The 12958-nt window shown below is 42.4% G+C and overlaps 1 long non-coding RNA gene across 2 annotated transcripts in view; it reads left to right on the top strand.

The window, feature by feature from the left end:
* LOC123795700 (uncharacterized) overlaps positions 1-12958 on the top strand; it is a 288542-nt gene that overhangs the window by 262023 nt on the left and 13561 nt on the right. For both annotated transcript variants that reach the window (XR_015723046.1, XR_006780571.2), the window contains exons 3-4: positions 2969-3067; positions 8664-8775. This is a non-coding gene — a long non-coding RNA (uncharacterized LOC123795700). The remainder of the gene's footprint in view (positions 1-2968; positions 3068-8663; positions 8776-12958) is intronic.

The raw sequence follows: 12958 nt of genomic DNA, 5'->3' as shown, positions 1-12958 counted from the left end.
TACAGGGTGTGCACTGGTCTTCACTGCAAGCAATAGAAGCTGGCCGTGATGGAGGTAAGCAGGAAAGGAGTTTATTAAAATACCAGGTAGTTCACAGGATGATGGCGAGGGTAGAACACCACGCTCAATGCAAAGAAGCAGGAAAAATGTCCTAGTTCCCCTTAGAACTACTGCTTCTGATGACAGAACTGTGGGTGCCTTTGTCCTGGCCCCTCCAGAGAGAAAGCTGCCTGTCCCCTGCTTCCTGTGCTACAAGTTCTCAGTTCCAAGCCCATGGGGCTCATTCTGATCGGTGCTGCCAGATCCCAGGCCTGACAGCTGCAAGGGATGATGGGAAAGCCAGGTTCTAACAGATCCATACCCTGTGATGGGAAGCTGCCTGATTTCCACCCAAACTCATAAGGTGGGAATTCCTCAGACTTGGAAGGGGATTTAAGTGTTGACATAATATCACTTCACCATTCTATTTCCTTATTTCCCTGCTTAGATTCAAAAGTTTGAGCAAGTTGAATTTTAACTGGATTATTTTGAAATGTTTGGTTTTCCCTTTGGCCCTTTCTTATCTCTTTAGAAATTCTGTAGAAAACAGTGGCATAATAATTCCTGGCATCCGTAACAGTGTATCTTATAGGCAGAATCATGGCTCCCCTAAGATGTCCACATCCTTCCCCCACCCCACCCCGGGAACCTGGGACTGTGTTATATTTACACAGCCAAAAGGAGTTGCAGATGTGATTAAATTAAGTATCTCGAAGAGGGAGAGCGTCCTGAATTATGCAGGTGGGACCAGTGTAATTTCAAGGGTCGGTACAGGGGCAACAGGGAAGCAGGGCCATGAGAGAGAGACGTGACGACTAAAAGCAAAGGTTGGAGTGAAAGCAGAGATGGATTGCTGGTTGAGTTGCGCGTGTCAAGGTAAGCTGGAAAAGGCCAGGAACCGAATTCTCCTCTAGAAGCTTTAGAAGCAATGCAGACCTTCGGACCCCTTGCTTCTAGCCCAGTGAAACCCATTTGGACTTCTGACCTTCACAGTTGTAAGATGATATATTTGTATTATACTTAAGCCACTAAGTTGTATTAATTTGTTATGTAACAATACGAAACTAATATAGGGTACAAATGAAAATGCCTACAAGGTCCAAATGTGCCACGAATGAGTAAAGTGGCTATGAATAAAACATTTTTATGAAGCATGTAGCCCTTTCAGTCTATCTTTTGTTTTCCTAGTTTTGATAGAGCCATGAATGCAAATATATTTAATTTTCCTCCCATTTTTAAAAAAGCAATCTTTACACCCAACGTGGGGATCAAACTCATGACCTCGAGATGAAGAGTCACATGTTCTACCAGTTGAGCCAGCCGGGTGCCCCAATTTTCCTCCTAATTTAATCTGTAAGAAAAATAATAGTAGAAATGAGGTGATAAATGGCAACTTACATGCAGCTGTATGGTGGGGAGAGAGTGGAGGGTGGTGGGAAGTGTGGTGAACTGGAAAGTGAATCGACTGCTAAGTATGGATAAGCTGGAGCCGATTGTTACCTTGTAGAATTTGGATCTGATGTTTCCAGTGTTTCTAATTTAATTCTAATACATTTTTTGTTGTTGTCTTACAAACGAACAATTGAAACAAAATATATCTTCAGTCGGTGGCTTGCCGTCCTCAGCTGGAGAACAATCTCATTTCTCACCTGTTCTTGTCACCACCTTAGATATGTTTTCCAATCTCTGGGTGATTGTTTTTTGTTTTTTTTCCCCTCTCTGGTTTTGCAATCTTTCGTGCATGGAGTGGCAGCCACTCTGCTCTTGCTCCACTCCCACCTAGACACACGTGACTGCATCATGAGGATAATTTGAATTTATCTGCTCTCTCTCTCTCTTTTTAAAGCACTTTCCAAAGCTTGGGCAGGAAGTCTTTGAAAAGTCAGGTTTTCAAAGGAGATACACTACCGAAATCATTCTCCACACTTCTTACACTCTTTCTTTGCCAGGGTTCTATTTAAGATCTCTAAGCACTCAATCACTTAGTAGGCAAATATTCGTTGAGCGTCTAGGAGGACTAAGACTATGTTGGAGTTGGTACAGCCACTCTGGAAAACAGTGTGGAGGTCCCTTAAAAAGTTAAAAATTGAGCTACCCTATGATCCAGCCATTGCACTACTGGATATTTACCCCAAAGATACAGACGTAGTGAAGAGAAGGGCCATATGCACCCCAATGTTCATAGCAGCATTGTCCACAGTAGCTAAATCGTGGAAGGAACCGAGATGCCCTTCAACAGATGACTGGATTAGGAAGTTGTGGTCCATATATACAATGGAATATTACTCAGCTATCAGAAAGAACGAATTCTCAACATTTGCTGCAACACGGACGGCACTGGAGGAGATAATGCTAAGTGAAATAAGTCAAGCAGAAAAAGACAATCATATGATTTCTCTCATCTATGGAACATAAGAACTAGGATGATCGGTAGGGGAAGAAAGGGATGAAGAAAAGGGGGGTAATCAGAAGGGGGAATGAAGCATGAGAGACTAAGAACTATGAGAAACAAACTGAGGGCCTCAGAGGGGAGGGGGGTGGGGGAATGGGATAGACTGGTTATGGGTAGTAAGGAGGGCACGTATTGCATGGTGCACTGGGTGTTATACACAACTAATGAATCATCGAACTTTACATCGGAAACCAGGGATGTACTGTGTGGTGACTAACATAATATTATAAAAAAACATGAAAAAAAAAAAAAAGACTATGTTGGGTGCTGGGAGGCCTCCAAGAGACAGAAGACAGGCTCCTGGTGAATCTCTGCTCATAGTGAGGGGACGGTGTGTGTTAGGGAGTGACTGCCTGACCGAATATTTCTTGAGGAGTTACAATGCAATGGGAATCTCCATGCCAGCAAGATATTTACTCAGAGCAAATCTGGTATTGACATCCCTTCTGCATTCTCTGGTTTGTGTTTTCCCTACAGGATTGGTAAATGCTGTGTGCAGGACTCTGGGGACCCAGAACTTTCTCCAGTTGTGGCAAAATCACCGTGTGCACCTGTGCACTGGTACCATATTGACAGGTGAGCCCAATCTCTCTGTGGTCACAGGGAGTAACCAGGTGCGCACAATGTGTTTCTGGTGCCTTAGCTCCCAGTAACAGTGACAGGATTCCAAGCTGATCAAACTGTGCTGAGTGGAAGAGCATTGGGCAGTGTCTGTGTTTTGAGTTTCAATATTCTGCCCAATTCCCATGATGCCTGGATCCATGCTACATGCATAGGGGACCCGAGGTTAATGTTAGATGAAAATTGTTATTAGAGTGAAAATGTATAGAGTGCTTACTTCATGTCAGGCACTTTGCCAAGTTCTTTATATTGATTATCTCATTTTATCCTCACAACTACTGACAATAGTTATTAATATGATTCCCCCATTTTACAAACAAGAAAAATGAGGGTCAAGGTCACACTTCTGCTTAGTGACAGAGCCAAAATTTGATCCCAGGAGTCCATTCATCTTATATCTGCCACTTGGGTGAAAATTCTAATTTAACCCTATGACATGAGATTTCAAGGATTCCTACTGTGGTTTTTGAAAACATGCATGCCTTAATTTGTTCAGTCAAGATGTTCCTGAAAAATTAAATAGAAAAATGAATAAAAACATCCTAAGGGCATGGGACACATCTATGTAACATCTACAGTACTTAGCACATGCCTTGCGCATTAAAGACCTGAAACAAACATTTGTCAAATGAATGGATGAATGAATGAAACAATTATGGAAGGGGATTTGAATTTTAAATGTACTAGGACTGGGGTGCCTGGGTGGCTCAGTTGTTAAGCATCTGCCTTCGGCTCAGGGTGTGATCCCAGGGTCCTGGGATTGAGCCCCGCATCGGGCTCCCTGCTCCACTGGGAGCCTGCTTCTTCCTCTCCCACTCCCCCTGCTTGTGTTCCCTCTCTCGCTGGCTGTCTCTCTGTCAAATAAATAAATAAAATCTTTAAAGAAAAATGGAATATACTAAGACAAGTGTTTGAAGGGACCTGCAGGGTTACCAAGCAGAGTATCTAGGTTGATCCAGTTTATTTAAAATTACTTACAAAAGGACGCCTGGGTGGCTCAGCCAGTTAAACAACCGATTCTTGATTTTGGCTCAGTTCATGTTCTCAGGGTCCTGGGGTGGAGCCCTGTAGGGCTCTGAACTCAGCAGGGACCCTGCTGGACATTGTCTCCTTCTGCCCCTCCCCCCACTTGCACACATGTACTCACACTCTCTCAAATAAATAAATAAATCTTTTTAAAAAGTTATTTATAAATGGGCATTAATACATAGAAATATAATTGGAGGGGTGTTTCAAAAATGGACTTTCACTTTCTTCTTATACTTTTGTGTATTGATGAGAATTTAAAGATCGAGGATGCATCTATCTTAGTCTGGGTGCCACTTACAGTAGAGTCTCATGGAGAAGGACTTGGTGTAGTTGACTTGGGACCTGATTCCAGGAACAGGAGCAAAGGAGAGAGGAGATCGGGTGGAGGAAGCCCATGTCAGGGTGCATAAAGGCTGTGGGGTGGGGAATGGGAGCTCCTTGCCACAGGACTTGCCCAAAAGCCGGGAGACCGGATGGAGCAGTCGTCCATTAGCTCCCCGTCCTCGGTGGCACAAACATCACCACCTTTGCAGGCCCTACCCTTGAGGGCCCAGGAAAAAAAAAAAGCAGAATGTAATTCAGCAACCCTCTCTCCGTACCGGGGCAGTCCAAACTGAAAATATACAAGGGATAGGACAAGGTTATTTTCTCATCTGTCAAGTGGAGACTTTGGACCTCAGGAATTACAAACTGGTGGCTCACAGGTCAAATCTGTCTGCAAAGTCTGTTTTATTTGCATGGAGAGTTTTTTAAATCCAGATTTCTGGCTTCTCTTGAAAATTTGGAAGGACTGGCACATTGGGCCCACATTGTTTCGTGGTGATTACCTGCTAGGGGGGAGTAGCAGGGGACCCATTAACCCCTGTCCCCTCCAGCCTGCTTCACTCATTCATGCTACTGCCTGAGCCCTGTAATCATCTGTAAGGTTCCCCCTAGATCTGATGAGCTGTGAGTCTGTGTGAATAGAATAGCACACTGCTGAAATACATATTTGACTTCCTTTTTAAAATTTTTAAAAAAGATTTTACTTATTTATTTGACAGAGAGAGAGAGCACAAGCAGGGGGAGCAGCAGGCAGAGGGAGAAGCAGGCTTCCCACTGAGCAGGGAGCCTGATGCGGGGCTCGATCCCAGGACCCTGGGACCATGACCTGAGCCAAAGGCAGATGCTTAGCTGACTGAGCCACCCAGGCGCCCCCGTATTTGACTTCCTAATAACATAATGACAGCTAGAAACCTCTGGCTTCTTAGTTAAAGTTGCATATCTTCCTGGATATTCTCTCTGGGCAAGTCAGACCGCTCCCCTGCAGGCTAGCTTTTTGACTTTGCAGAGGAGGACCTCAGTGACCCCGATCTTGACTACGAGCTAGAAGCAAAATGTTTTTGGTGGTTGTGATAGGGGCTATGTGGGATTTTCTAGCCACGAGAATATTATTGAAGCCTTAGTAATTCCCATACCTGCTTGCATCTCAGAATTACTTGGACTACTTATAAAAATACAAATACTCAGTTTCTTCTAGGCCCTTCTGATTCAGTAGGTCTCAGCCCAGTAGATGGGGTCCAAGAATCTTTATGTTTTTATTTTTTTAATTAAAAAAATGTAAATTTGAGTATAGTTGAAGCACAATGTTACGTTAGTTTCAGGTGTACAACACAGCAACTCGACTCCTCTCTATGTTTGATATGCTGTGTAGCTCCCTTCTGCCACCGTATGCTGTTGTTACAATGTTGTTACAATGTTATTACAATGTCATTGACTATATTCCCTACGTTGTGCCTTTTATTCCTGTGAGTTATTCATTCCATAACCAGAAGCCTGTATCTTCCACTCTCCTTCCCCCATTTTGCCCATCCCCCCACACCCTTCCCTCTGGCAACCATCAGTTTGTTTTCTGTATTTATAGATTCTGATTCTGCTTTCATTTGTCTATTCATCCATTTTGTTTTTTAGATTTCACATATAAGTGAAATCGTATGGTATTTGTCTTTCTCAGTCTGACTTATTTCACTTAGCTTAATACCCTCTAGGTCCGTATATGCTGTTGGAAATGGCAAGATCTCACCTTTTTATGGCTGCCTAGTATTCCATTGTGCATATATACTACATTTTTCTTTTTTTTTTTTTTAAAGATTTTATTTATTTATTTGACAGAGATAGAGACAGCCAGCAAGAGAGGGAACACAAGCAGGGGGAGTGGGAGAGGAAGAAGCAGGCTCATAGTGGAGGAGCCTGATGTGGGGCTCAATCCCGTAACACCGGGATCACGCCCTGAGCCGAAGGCAGACGCTTAACCACCGTGCCACCCAGGCGCCCCATACTACATTTTTCTTGTCTGTCAATACACTTCTGTTGCTTCTATATCTTTGCTATTGTAATTATGCTGTAATAAACTTTGGGGTGCATCTATCTTTTCAAATTAATGTTTTCATTTTCTCTGGGTAAATATCCAGTAGTGGAATTACTGGATCATATAGCAGTTCTATTTTTAACTTTTTGAGGACCCTCCATGCTGTTTTCCACAGTGGCTGCACCAATTTACGCTCCTACCAACAGTGCCCGAGAATTCCTTTTTCTCCACATCATGGCCAGTGCTTGTTTCTTGTCTTTTTGATTCCAGCCATTCTGACAGGTGCAAGATGATACCTCATTGTGGTTTTGATTTCCATTTCTGTGATGATTAGTGATGTTGAGCATCTTTCCATGTGTCTGTCGGCCATCTGTATGTCTTCTCTACCCATTTCAATAGGATTATTTAGGGGGTTTTGGTATCGAGAGGTATAAGTTCTTTTTATATTTTGGATATTAACTCCATATCAAATATATCACTCAGATATCTTCTGCCATTCCGTATGTTGCCTTTTCATTTTGTTGAATAAAACTTTCCTGTACAGAAGATTTTTATTTTGATGTGGTCCTAATAGTTTATTTTTGCTGTTGTTTCCCTTGCCTTAGGAGACATATCTAGAAAAACGTTGCCATGGCTGATGTCCGAGAAATTGCTGCCTGTGTTCTAGGATTGTAAGACTCTTTATTTTTTTTAATTTTTATTTTCTAAAGATTTTATTTATTTATTCAACAGAGATAGAGACAGCCAGCGAGAGAGGGAACACAAGCAGGGGGAGTGGGAGAGGAAGAAGCAGGCTCCCAGTGGAGGAGCCTGATGTGGGGCTCGATCCCACAATGCCGGGATCACGCCCTGAGCCGAAGGCAGATGCTTAACTGCTGTGCCACCCAGGCGCCCCAAGACTCTTTATTTTTAATTGGTTTCTCAAGTGATCATGGTGTGGAATCAGATGTAGGAACTGCACTGTCTCCTATTTGCTCTTTGTACTTCGTGCTTGGTTCATGTATTATAAACCTCTGAGCACCCGGTGCGGAGGGACCCTTTCCTGTTTATCTTTTTATCAGTTCCCATCCTTTAGGACTGCTACCCAGCACAGTGTCCTGCAAGTGCCATGCACTCAATGAGTGCCTAGTGAATGAATGATTGAATGAATGAATGAACATTCCCCAATAGCTTTCTTCTTTAGGAGTTGAAGAGCACAGACCTCCGACACCACGTGTTCAAGATCATTTGACTCAGAGAATTTATTTTATAAATATGGTGTCAAATAAAGCAGAGAGGGGAAGAGCCCTAGCTTTATCTTGGGAGTTTTTTTGCCTTGGGGATGTTAAGAAATAAATGATTCCTTCTAAAAAGAACTTATGCTTTTCATCAAAAGATAGATTATTCACCCACCCAACATGGTGCATTGAGTTATTTGTACAATATTTCAGAAACAGCAAATTGACTCAATAGAAAAGGAAACTTTCTAAATTATGCTGAAATTTTGCCTTGAAATATAAACCTTGAAAGAATGAGACCAGGAGCTTCTTTCATACTGGGAGATAGATGCAGTGATACAAATTTAATTTATTGTGTTATGGTTTATTTATCAGGTGCTCTGCTTCTAAAAAGTTCAAAAAACCTGTGTCTGCAGAGAGAAGGCCTGGCAAGTCCCCCACTTAGTTTGAATCGTGAAGGGGGACAATCTAGAAAATTTTGGCTCCGAGAAAATCTTAAAGCTTCTTTAGCTGTTTACATAGACTATGCTTTCCAGAGGCCCTTTGCCTTTTTTTAAATTTCTAATTTCTGGGGTTGAATTCCTTCCAGAGGAGGTCTCAGGATTCAGAAAGGCTGCAGACGGGTAAGGTGGAGAATCTGATTGGCCTGGGCTTGATTGGCTGTGGTCTACAAGGCTCAGACCAGCAGCCTTGGGCAAGTCTGGCACTCTATCTAGAAGGCTAGGGATGAGGAACAGTTTTTTTTCTCAAGTTCTCAGGAGTCTCTGTTAGGCGAATGTTATATAAGTTTATGGGCACTACTAATGATTTCTAGCTGGAACTCAATTTGAGTAAGTTTGTGAAATCTGTGCTTTGTATCACTGGCACCTGACCTTTGTTTTTCATTTTTTTCTTCTTAAAAAAACAAACTCATGAGAAGGTTATAATGTAATAAACTATTCAAATGACCATTTTCCAGACCAAGAAGGCAATGGTGCCGAAAGTCAACCATTGGTGGGTTTGCCGCAGGACCATGCAATAACTTGAAATGTTCGCTGTCAGCTGAAAGTCCAAAGGCCGTGGTATGAAAGGTGTGTGGGAATGTCAGTTTTTAAACATCCGCACTTCACAAAAGATACATTCACTGACAGGGACTCTAGACTGGTTGGAATAGAAATATCAGCGCTGGTCTCGTTTTTGTCTGGGAGGTTTGGAGTTATGGCTGCCTGGGCCCTAGCCATCTTCCGTCGTGATTCCTGTGTGTTAAGTATTAGCATTATGGTTAGTACTGCTATCGCGACTTCTACCATTACTATCATCACACGCCTACCCAGGTGCTGTCTTGCTGGCCCAGGCCATTCCAACAAGAGAACTCAGCAAGCCTGAGATTGGTCTTGGGCATGGGCTCCAGAACTATGACAAGATTTGGACAAAGCCGTGAGAGATTTTGATCAGACATTCATTTAATACTTGTGAGGTCGGTGGTCCTACTGGACGAGGATTATTCAAAGAGGGCAAGAGTCCATCCAGTTCAAATGTCTGTACAAATAGAAAGGCTTAAAAAATCTTAAGAACCAGGGAGGAGCATAAGGAGGTAATACCAGAGTGGCAGATGCAGACTTCCTGAGAATTGGGCAATGGGTTACTTCAGTCTCAGGCTTTCAGGGTGAGAACTCTCCATTTTGAGGGCAGTGATATTGGAACTCTTAATAGGGCTCAAGCTGTCCCATTAGGATTGTAGACAAGAATCCAGTTGGTGTTTTAGCCAGCGAGCTCTCTAGACATTAAGAAACCTTACCTGCTAAAGAGGTGTCTCCAAAATTGTTGGGGACGAGACCCCAAAACAGTCATGGGTGACCGATGATTTCTCTAGTGGGTATGCATCTTTTGAACATTGAAAAGACTCAGACTTAATGATAGAACTGTTTGAGAGAATCAGACTCATACTATATTTTCTAAAGAACCTGGGACATTTTATATTTTAAGCATTATTAAGGTGATCAAGTAGTGATTTTTCTGTGTGAAAGTAGCAGTATAGGAAATCTGACACCATGATGCTCAAGGTTTTCAGCTCCCACCGAAAGCTTATCATTGCCACCACCACTGTCTTGGTAATCACTGAGCGATACTAAGGGCACACTTGTAAAAGAAGCTAATCGGCTCTGACCTCTTTTCTTGAAATCTAGTAGTCCATTTAGTTGATGAATTTTCTTTCTTTCTTTCTTTCTTTCTTTCTTTCTTTCTTTCTTTCTTTCTTTCTTTCTTTCTTTCTTTCTTCTTTCTTTCTTTTTCAGGAAGGAGGATATAATTTATACTAGCTCACGTTAAGCAAGTTACCTGTCCAGGTAACATTTTGAAGAAATCAAATGGAGATACACTATAACACACACTTGAAGTCTTTCCAATAGGTTTTTATTCAGCAAAGACATTCTCTGACCTCAGCCTAGAACTCATACCTTCTTCTCTGCAAATTGACAAATCACATTAAAACATATTAATGACGTTTTGACGTGTGTCAAACAGAAGCTTGCCAAAGGAACTCCAAAAAGTGAAATAATTTCTTGGGCTTTAGGAGATGTCCACAAGTCTCTGTCATTCTACTCTTGTATCCTAGAAAGTTGCAGAATAGTATAAAATTGAGATGTGGTAAGAACATGAGTTAAAACACTTTTCATTTGGAGTTTTGGACATTTTATAATTCAGAGCAAGCGTTCTCAATCTTTTCATTTCAGTTTTTGATGGACTAACCATTGTACATATGTCAGCCAGAGAGAAGACACTAATCAAGCTGACTGGTATCTTTCATTTAGTTAGGCAACCACATTTACTGGTCATAGAAATGTGCCAATAAGCACCTTGGGAAATGAGGAGAGGAAAATGGCGGTCTCATCCGCAAGTGTAAGTGAATGGAGTTGTCTCTGGGCTTTTGTGAAAGACTTTGGCCCTTCTTGGGCTCCTGGATTGTAAATTATTGGAAAGGAGGACCTTTTCTTCCATCTCCACGAGCATTTATTCTGTGCTCTGTAGACCACCACCTCCCCCAGGGAGCCCAGCTATCCTTTTTTCCTTCATTGTGGGGTAGGAGTAGATGTTTCTCCCCAATTTGCTTATAGCAAAAGTAAAGCTAAGTAAATTGTAAAAGTCTCTTCACATAACTTTATTTGACTCAGAAAGCTTAAGATTTTGCTGCAAGTAACAGAAGGAAAAGGGTTATAAGTGACAATTGCAAGGTTTGTTCAATATTAAGTTCTCTATTGTCATAAGCTGTGCTTCCCAAAAGAGTGTTGACAGTGTGCAGAGTGATGTCTCTGTGCAGTTATGAAAAAGGGAAACATTACAGAGATCAGTGAGCCTGCACCGTCTCTCCCGCGACAAAAGAGAGTCCCCTGAATTTTCAAAGTGAGTTTTTGAAAGTCACGTATGTACTATCTTGTAAGCTGTAGTAAATGAAAAAAAAAAAATCTCCTCAAACAATAGACATATTTGGTGGAATTCTTGAGAGGGATGCGGTAATTTTATAACTGAGAAAACAAACATAAATATTTAAGGAATGATAAGCTCTCCCAGTGGAAATCTCTTCCCCTTCCCAACGCGGTGTGCAATTGCCTGCAGGCGTTTCTAGTCAAAGATGCCACCTGCATCTCTCACCCGGTGAATATTCAGGAAGACTCTCGGTACTTCTGCTAATTTGTGTCTGTGTGATTAAGATTTATTGGAAAATTGTGCAATATCAGGATCAATAACTGGGGACATTGGAACAGTAGCGGACACGCAGCAAATCCTCTGGTGGGATGAATGTGCAACCTGAAGAAAAGACACATCCCTCTGTCAATTAGGTTTTAGGTTCATGGCCTGAGAAAACAATGAAATCAGTCAGGTATTTAGCAAGGGGGAGGAGGATACAATAAAATCTCTCATAATGAATTTAGCGCAATTCACTTGGAAAGCAAAGGACAGAGGCCAAGAGAGAATGGTTGTAGGGTTCAGATTGCTCCAAGATATTATAATAAATGGGCTTATTGACTGTGTCTCACAACAGCTATCTAGAATGTTTCCTTCTAATTGTACCGTAACCAAGGTCTTAAATAATAATTGGGAGCAGGATTTGGATGACCAAGAAAAAAAAAAAAAGCCCGCATATATATTTACATTAATTTTTCAGGACATATTTTTGGTTCTTTATTTCTTATTTCTGGCTTGTCTTGTTTTCTGAGAAAACCTGCATATATCTCTAACTGGAAAACAGGGTAAAGGATAACTTGAAAAATGTTGTTTTCATTCCTTTACACTTGAATCTGCTCTGCCTTTGAGACACTTAGGGGGTGGAAGAAAAATCCTTTACACAGGACTCATAGACGAGACACTGCCCCCCTTCCCCCGAGGCTCCCTTTTACCCCAATCCAACCGCCTCCCACCACCCGACTTGCCCTGGCAGTTAATGTTGGTCCTGAAGTGCTGCTATGGCCTGACCCGTGGAGTAGCATCCTTTTCCTAGAGTAGCTGTTAAAGGAGAATTGGGGAAATGCTGGGAGGGCCCCCAAGGAGTTTAGCTTCCTGTAAAAGCTCTGCCCAGGAGCCCTGTTGTTTTTTGGTGTTTCCAGTTGCTCTGTGAAGCACAAAGGAAGCTTTGAGTTCAGAGAGTCTTGGGGTATGTTTACTTCTAGGGGTTGGATCAGCACAGTTTCCGGGCCAGAGGCTCAATGTCACTGTTCTAGCACCATGAATGGTTGGTCAGTAAACAGCCATCTGTGCTTCCAGGCAGATCCAATGAGAATTTGGCCAGGTGCTGTCGGGGGGGATCCACAATGGTGGTAACCATGTAGACTGGCCTGGTGCACATTCTCTTTAGCCCAAAAGGCTGAACAGAGAAAGATTCCCTTTCCTTTATAAAAGGGAGTAGTAGGACTAGGGGTGGGCCAGAGAATTGCAAACAGCATTCCGGGAATTGCAGTGCTGAAAACAGGCCAAGTTCCCCATTATTGTACGTATGGAGGCGGCAACACATAAGGTATTGATGTAGCTGACTCGTTCTCTGTGTCAGCCTATCTCGACCTTGAAAAGTTCTGCCTGGGGCTAATGAAACTGGGCTAAACTTAAGTAATAGGTCTCCAAGGTCTTGCCCCAGTGGTGTTCTTGAGCCAACTTGCACTTACCTGGGGAGAGCCAATTTTGTACATATCTTTCCAACTGTGTGTTCAGTGGTATCACGTTGGTAGCTGGAAATGGGCCACGAAGGGAGTATTGACACCGCGAAAGCTGTCAAAATCTACAAAT

The sequence above is a fragment of the Ursus americanus genome, chromosome 35, assembly GCF_024610735.1.
Source record: "Ursus americanus isolate L20-20 chromosome 35, mUrsAme1.1.p, whole genome shotgun sequence".
NCBI classification, from domain to species: domain Eukaryota; kingdom Metazoa; phylum Chordata; class Mammalia; order Carnivora; family Ursidae; genus Ursus; species Ursus americanus.
This window is presented reverse-complemented; position numbering and strand designations above follow the sequence as displayed.